Raw genomic sequence first — 8,475 nt, 5'->3', positions numbered from 1 at the left:
AGGCCCCTCAGTCCATGGAATTTTCCAGGCAAGAATACTGGAGCGGATAGCCGTTCACTTCTCCAGGGGATGCTCCCGACCCAGGGATCGAATCCGGGTCTTCTGCACTGCAGGCAGATTCTTTATCATCTGAGCCACCAGGGATGCAGTCTTAACCATTGGGCCGCCGGGGGAGGCCCTTGGAAGTGCCATGCCTGAACAGCTCTCCGCCTCCCCTTTTCCTCCAGACCCTGCCCACCATTCTCCACGTCACTGCCTCAGTGAAGCCCCTGGACCCTCCCATGCAGCACGGCTCTGGTACATGCTGCGCACCTCTGTCAGCCTGGACATCTGGACCCCAGCCAGGGGGACCCCATTTCCCACCAGAGGAGTTTTCTAGAGGGTCACTAAGGCACAGAGGAGTGGGCTGGGGCCTCTGGGTCCTGCATGATCCATGCCTGTGCCGCCTCAGATAGTTTGGAGAGGGTTGTGAGCGTGCATTTAGAATCGATGTGTTGCGTCTGATGCTCAGCTTAAATGTCACTTCCGCAGAGGTGGAACAGCTGACCCACCAGTCTAAACCGGGTTCTCTCACATCCCCTTCCCCAGCCCCGTGTTCCTCTCCTTCCAAGACGTTATCTCTGTTTATAACTAACTACACACAGAGGTCCAATCAGTGGTCATCCTGTTGGCCCCGAGAGCTCTCCAAGAACACAGCCCAGGTCTGTCTTTTAAGTCAGTTTTCCAACTTCTAAGACGGACCTGGCTCACGTCGGGCCCAGTTCCCATGTGATGAACAAATTCATCCCGTGAATGTTTTCAGACCTGAGCATCTACCTATGTGCATTCTGCTGGAAGGGGACAAGTCTACAGGGGGGCTGTGTGTGTGCAGTAACAGGCCACGTCCCTTCTGGTCGCTGCATGTGGCTTCCCCCCGGGATGTCTGAATGTGGCCTGTGTGCTCCCATGGGCGTGTGGACTGGGGTGCGGCCATAGTTACTGTGTTTGTACCTTTGCTGCTGGAAACAACTCTCCACACGAGGAGCACCCCAGCGTTTCAGTATTTGTCGCCCTGTGATGTCTCGGTCCCCATGTGCCCGTGTGGCTGTCTGGACTATCACACCTGTGTGTGAGTGTGTGCCTATCCTTGTTTCTGTACCTGGTGTGTCCATTCCAACGTGTCCAGAGACGTGGACAGAAATGTCTGCGTGAATCCGGAGGCATTAGTAGTTGTGCATTTCCTAAGAGAATCTCTGACTGAGGGTATCTGTACCTGGTCTTGAGACCCACGGGCGCATGAATCTATCGTGGACTTGAGAATCTGTGCGAGTGTCTATTTTAGAACCACTGCATGTGTCTGCATGTAGATGTGTTTCAAAATCTCAAAGTCTCCAACTATACTCTGTAGTTTTGAGTGTGTGTGTGTGTGTATGTGAAGACTGACATGGACATGTGTACACCTGTGCATCTCCCTTCCCCCGGCTGCGGCTGGCTGCCTTTCCGGCCTGGACGAGGACCTATTCTCTTCTCTGCCTTGTCTCTCACACCCACCCGTGCTCATATGTACCGGGCGGGAAGGGAGGGGGCCGGGGTATCCGCGAGCTCCTGTGTCACAAGGTTAATTTCTCCGCAGCCAGGCAGGCTGGGCCCTGAGGGGAGTGGTGGGGGCGGGGCTGGTCCCCACAGCCCCTCTGATAAATATGTATTTGGGGATGCTGTGCTCAAAGGTCACGGCGGGGAGGAGGAGGGGTGGTCTGCATCGCACGGAGCCTCTGGGTCCCAGCCAGGCCCCGGCGGGGTCGTGTGACCCGCTCCGGAGGGATGAGACACAGATTCAGGGGGCTGTCCCCCTCGTCCAGCCCGGCCCGCCCCACCCGCAGCCATGCGCAGAGGGAGCTGCTGTCGTGGACGCACGAGTATTCGGGCTCTGGAGCAGGCAGGCACACGAGCCCACACCCGCTGACGCCCCGACAGGCTCTGACGGACACACAAAGACGGCCTTGCGGGCCACCGGGTGCTGGACAGCCGGAGTCCAGGGACACCCTTCTCCCTCGCCCCAACCTTCACACAACACCAAAAAAACCCACAAAACGCAAGCCCACCAGAGTGCATAGCACCTCACAAAAAGAAACGTTCTTACACACTCAATACACATATGCACACGTGAGCACAAAGGTGCACGGGGCGCAATAAGAAGGGCCCCATCCACTTTGTGGGTGGGCGTGTTTATATATACACAGATGCAAGTACACACAAAGATGCACACGAGAGTCCCCAGGACACAAAGTTCTACGAAGGCAGGTGCACACTGACGTATACACACACACAAATGCACACGCGCACATTCACACATACAAAGACCCCAAGACACCCACACCAGGCAGGATGCTGGCCAAGCCAGGCTGGGAAACGCACCCTGCCGCAATCCAGCCAGCTCCGGCCCTCTCCCCACTGAGGCGAGAAGGGCCCCCCCAGTCTCTGGTCCCTGGCCCCCCAGCCAGCCCCAGCCAGATGCGCCACCATTTGTCCAGCCCTGAGTCATATCAATTGTCGAGCCTCCCTCCTTGCTGACCAGCCCTCTCGGCCATCAGCGGCCTCGGCCATTACTCGGCTCCCGCCTCTGGCCTGTGTTTGTCGAGTCTCCCTTACCTGGCAGAACCGTCCAGACCCACGGAGCCCTTTCAGGGTCTGCCTGACCCCTTCCCCAAGGGATTCCGAGGCTCCCTGTCGTGTGCCCCCAGCCCAGGCCTCAGAGTGACCCCTCCCCTCGGCACAACGCTCAGGCGGTCATTCTTCAATGGCCGCTGCCCACAGTGGTTCTGGTGGGTCTCGAGCCTGTGTGTTTGAGCATGTGTGTGTGTGAGTCCGCTCGGAGGCATGTGTGTATGGCTGGTGGGGTGGCTACAGCTGTGCTTTAAGTCAAAAGGACTATATGTGCATGAGTGTGTGTGTGTGTGTGTGTGCACATGCACACGTGTGAATAAGGGGTTAGAGTGTCAGCAGCTGTGCTTAAAGTCAAGGAGCATCTGAGTGTGATAGTGCCTGTGCGGAATTAGGATGTTGGGACATGCTTCACACGTGTGTGCGTGCGTGTGCGCATGTGTGTGTGCTTGAATGCAGGGGGCACTAGGTGTACAGGTCTGGCCTTGGGGCGGGGGGGCCATGAGGGCTGTTTCTGTCTCGGCCGTGGGGGTCGGCGCGGTACAGGCATCTGCTTTTCAGACGGTTGTGAGCAAGTGGAGTGTGTCTCTCCCAGACTCTGTTGCCTGTGTTTGTGAAAGTGACAGATGCTGCCTCCCTGGCCTCACTGCGGCGGATTAAGTCTGTGAATGCCACATGAGTCTGCACCCCAGTGGGGGAGGGTCCCCGGCCTGCACTGACACTCACGTTTGCGGGCCACGGCCCTCAACAGTATAGGTTCCTGGGGATGACGACTAAAGTCCCGCCTTCCGGTTTCTTTGAAGGAGAGTGTGTCCAAATGGACGCCAGGGTGAAGGGCTCTGTGTGTGTGTGCATGGGCGCTCACTCACACTCACACACTAGTCCATGTTGTCCAAGGCACACTGTCACGAGACGCACATGGGTGTGCCAGCTCCCTAGGGCCGCAGAGAGACCAAGTCCAAACTTCTCAGAACCTCCACGGACGGGCCCGGGGCACCAAGTGCGTCTCTGCTCTGAGGGCCGCACCCCCAGCTAGGCCGCTTCTTCCTGCTCCCTCGCCTGTCTTCCTGCCCCCTTCCTCAGCGCCTGAGGACCCTTTAAGACCCACTTCCCCGTTTAAACCCGAACCTCCCTCCTCCAGATTCCCCAGGACCCAGAAGCTCCCTTTGTGCTCCCGGCACCCCCCCGGAATCTTCTGTAAGCCTGGTTTCACTTCAGAGCCCGTGATAATCGTTTTCAGGTAAGGAGTGATCATGCTACCATCACCTGACTTCCTCAGGAAACTAACTGTACCTCATTCGGGGGGTGACACACCACTCAATAAATGCCTATTGCATTCAGGGGCCTGGGACGTGGGGAAACTGCCTGTCCTGAGGAGCTAAAGAAGGTGGGGCTGTGGGGAGTGAGGGAAGGGGGTCCTGCCTCCCAAGCCCACCGCCGGCTTCCCGGTTGGCCACGCAGCACAGGGCTCACCAGCACAGGTTGCGGAGGGGATGGAAGCTCATCAGTAATCCTGCCTTTGAAGAGGCCCAGCGCCAAATTGTCAGCCAGAGTGGGCTCTCGACCTCTCTCATTTGCTGGCTTTCTCTTCAGGACACAATGCGAAGCCCAGGTCCTCCAAGCCCGTGCTGAGCCCTATAAGGCATCCATCCACCTGACAGGCCCTGGGAGACGGGCTTGCGGACAGACATCTCAGGGGGCAGGGAGGAAGGGGGAAGGGGGAAGCCAGAGAAAACAAATGGTGCTGGAACAGCTACGGGGACATGGACAGACAAACCTCCAGAGACAGGCCAGGCTCGGGACCAGGAGCCAAAGACCTCAGTCCTGGCGCTGCTTGGTTACTCATAGGCTGAGAGAACCGTATGGACCTCAAACCCTCATCAGTGAAAGGGGCACCATCAGGGCTGCCCTAAGAGCTAGGCGGATGGAAGGGGAGTCATCATCGCCAATATTATTATTATTATAATTAGATCAGGAGGTGCTGGGCCTATGGGAATAACAATGAGTGCTATATATTTAGAAGAACAGACCCCAGTCTGAGGAGACCCCCACACCTACTCTCTCCTCCCAACAATTCTCCACACCCAGGATTCTCAACCATTTCGATCCTGAAAAAAATACTGGAAATTAACGAGAATGTGCTAGATGGGGAAACTGCTTCCCGGTCTGCATAGAAGTCCAAGTAGCCTCTGCCATGCCCATCTGTCTCCCCCTCCAGGGTCATGTTCCTACACACTAGGAATACCACCAGGGCAGTGACAGCCTCTACCCAAGGGGTGCTGAGCTTGGGGCCCTTGGTGTAGCTGTCTCATTGGTGGGGGAAGGGCCTCTGGTCTGTGGCCCCTGCATGCAAGGAGCAAGAGTGTGTGAACCAGAATGCAGGTGTCCTAGGGTGAGCACTGATGGATCCGCTGGAAAAAAAAATCTGGCTAGCATGCTGTTAAGGAGGTACAAGCTAACCTCCCTCACACACTCAGCATGGGTGTGGGCGCACACGCACACACACACATTCACACACACACACACTGTGGCTGCGTTCTTTTCATATCGTGATCCCTGAAACAGACACCCTCCATTTTCCCTGCAAAGACTGACAGAAGTGAGGGCGACTAAGACCCCCAAGGATGGCAGCCAGCCAGAGGGTGGGCCAGCAGCCTACAGGACTGGGGATCTGGACCTTCCCAATGGACATGGGTGGGCCTCTGTCCACCAACACCCAGGAATCAGGAAGTAGACGCGGAATCACATTACCAGCAACTGGAGACGCTGCCCGCGGCCTTGATTCGCTTCCCTCCTGGCCAACCTGCCACCCCCTGACATGGGACGATGCTTTGTTACCACGGAGGAGCCAGGGAAGGTTTCTGTGGGCTGGCAGACTTCAGGGAGGGGGGATCTTTTCTTGTTTTGTTTTCTTGAACCCAGCTTCAAGGTTGCTGTGCAAGCATGCTGTTAAGCTCACCCCTACGCCCGCGACCTCTGAGCACATTTCTCATCGCTGCACCCGGGCTCGGCTTCACAAACCCAGCCTCCCTCTGACCCAGGCCACAGAGACCCAGAGACACCTAAGGAGAATAACCACCACAACAGTACAAACAGTTCTGTGTCGACATGATACTTTCACATATGGGACTTTATTTCACGTGTACTCTCGGGGCACACACCACAGTCAGACCTAGTACCTGCATGCAGAGTCTCTATGCCAACCACGCTGCACGTCCAGATGGACGCACCCATCGCTGATGCTGGACTTGGCACACAGACCTGCACACACGCCGACGGCCGCCTCGCACAGAGCCAGAGAGTGCCTCCCGAGTACACACGCAGCCAGGGCTCCATGAACATCGAGACAAGGGAAGGACCTCACAGGATAAATACTCGCGCCGACTCCTTCCTGCACACGCCTCGTCCACAATGGGAAGCCCCTGTACCCGGCCCCCCGCTGGACACACGTGTCACGATTCTATCCCTTTGGTTCTTCACTCTGCCAAGGCTCCCAAGCTCTGCACACAGTCAGTCTGTCCAGCACTCCTCTTGCAATGCACGCAGGCCATGTACACACGCACACAGCCACCATGGTCTGACTGTACACACCAGCCCCACCACCACCCACTGACGCCACGCTCTCCCTTTCTGCCCTGAGGGAGGGGGCAAATTCGCCTGGCAGAATGGTAAGAGACTAAAACCTACTGAGTTAAGCATCTCATTGGGTTTTTTTTTTGAAATCCAAGACCTACTCCCCAACTCCACAGGCCCCAGGATGGAGGGAGAAAGCGGGGAGTGGTTGGCAGGCCAGAGGCTTTCTCTTCCGATCTTTTACCTGGGGTGCAGGAGCTCTGAGGACCCTCTCAGATGGACCCCCACCCCGACTGCCTCCCCTTTCCACTTCCCACTAGCGATTCGTGTCGTTCTCTCCTTCGTCCACACCCTTCTCTCTCAGTGGGGCTGAGTCCAGAGCCCTGAGCCCTCACTTACAGTCCTCCCCTCCCCCTCCCGTGGCCCCAGTGAGCACCCTCCGGGACTTCTCCATGAGGCCAGGGAAAACAGGAGGGTGGCGCTATAGCCCCCCTCCCCAGGGCAGATCCAGGCCCCCAGCTGGGAAAAAGGAGGGCAGGAACAAACAGGGATGTGGAATAGGGGTTATGCTCTGCTGGGAACTTGGGGGAGTCCTGTCTCTGCACGGAAACCCTCTCCCTGGCATGCTGTTCAGGACAAATGATACAAAAGTGAAGAATAAATGAAACTGAGGGAGGGGGCAGAAGGGACAGGGCAACAGGGGAAATGAGTGGCAGGGAGGGGGAATGAGAGAAAAGGAGAAAGGGGGAAATGGGAAAGACAGAAAAAGAAAAGGAGGGGTGGAAAAAAGGAAGCTGAAAAAAAAAAAAGAGAACCTGAAAAAAAAAAAAAAGAAAACCTGAGGGGGTGGGGGGTAGTTTTTATGGAGAGAAGGAAGAGACAGAGAAACTGGAAAACAGGAGAAAGAGAAACCAGCAAAGGAGATGGAGAAAAAGAAGCCCGAGGAAGGACACAAGAGGAAGAAAAGAGCAGGGAGCTGAGGAGCAGGAGGAGACAGCCAAGGGGCTCCCCAAGTTACAGACTTTGCCCAGAGAGCTGAGGGGCGCACCCGGCTCCCCGGCGTCGCTCCCGGGCCCTGGAGCTTCACCGCCCACCTCTCAGAATCCCATCCCAGCTGCTCCCCATCTCAGCTCCCACCCTTCCCGCAATCCGAGGCACCCCGTTTCTTTCTCTCGCCCTCATTCCCACCCCAACCCTTCCTGCTTCCCCGTGCCCTCTTACCTCGCCCCCCCTTCCCCACGCGCCCTGCTTGCTTCCGAGCTTCCGACAGCATCACCAACCGACATCCTCACCACCATCACACTACGGCGGCCCCCACACCCCTAGCAAAGGGAAAAAACAACAGGCGGCACCGCCACCATCCATGACCCCTCTCGTCTCATTTTCTCCACAGTCGCCCCTTCCCCAGATGCAGGGTCCAAAATGGGGATCCCGCCCAGCCCGGGGAGCCTCTCCAAAGCGCCGAAGCCTGCCGGGCACCCATGCCGCCTTGTCTCTCCTCTCTGCGCTCTCTCCTTTTTGTATATGATGGCCCCAGCCGCGGTGTGTTTTATTTTCGTCTTTTTATTGGTGTTATTTTTTCTCCTCTTTTTCTTTATTTTTTGGCCTGGGGACGGCAGCGATGAAAGCGCTCACCGCCCGGTCCCCTCCACCGGCTCCGGGCAGGTCGCTCTTTCTCTAGTCTGCGCTCCTCTGCCTCCCTCCTTTCTCTTCTCTGTCTCCGCTCGGCTCCTCCGTCCTTTCAGCTCCGTCCTCAGCCGACTGCTCTCTCCTCTCTCTACGGCCGCCTCTTCCACGCCTCTCCTTTTCCCTTCCTTCTTGCCCCTTCTCCCCTTTTTTCTCTCCCTCTTCACCTCTTCGTCCCCATTTCTTCCCATCCCTCCCCACCCCCCCACCACGCACATCTCTCCTTCGGTTCCCTCGCTGCCACAGACAGTAAGCCGACCCCCACCACACACACACACCTCGCCCCCAAATAATAAAGATACCCAGCCAGGGGGCAAAGCCCCGACGCCGGGCGCCGGGAGGGAGGCGAGAGGGCCGGGGCCGCAGCGGCGGCGGGCAGCCGGAGCGCGGTGCGGAGCGAGCGGCGCCCGCCCGGCTCCCGCCCGGAGAGCTCTCTGCAATAGGCCGAGCCGGCTGCATTAAGCTTCTTGCAATCAATAAAGCGCGGGTCAGATTATGCAAAGCGCAGATATTAATATGCAAAGTTTTAAAGATTTTTAAATGGAAGGGCGAGCGCGGCGCGGGCGGGCAGGCAGG

This window comes from Bos indicus, chromosome 18 (genome assembly GCF_029378745.1).
Source record: "Bos indicus isolate NIAB-ARS_2022 breed Sahiwal x Tharparkar chromosome 18, NIAB-ARS_B.indTharparkar_mat_pri_1.0, whole genome shotgun sequence".
NCBI lineage: Eukaryota > Metazoa > Chordata > Mammalia > Artiodactyla > Bovidae > Bos > Bos indicus.
The sequence above is the reverse complement of the archived record's forward strand: the minus strand, read 5'-3'. Positions refer to the sequence as shown.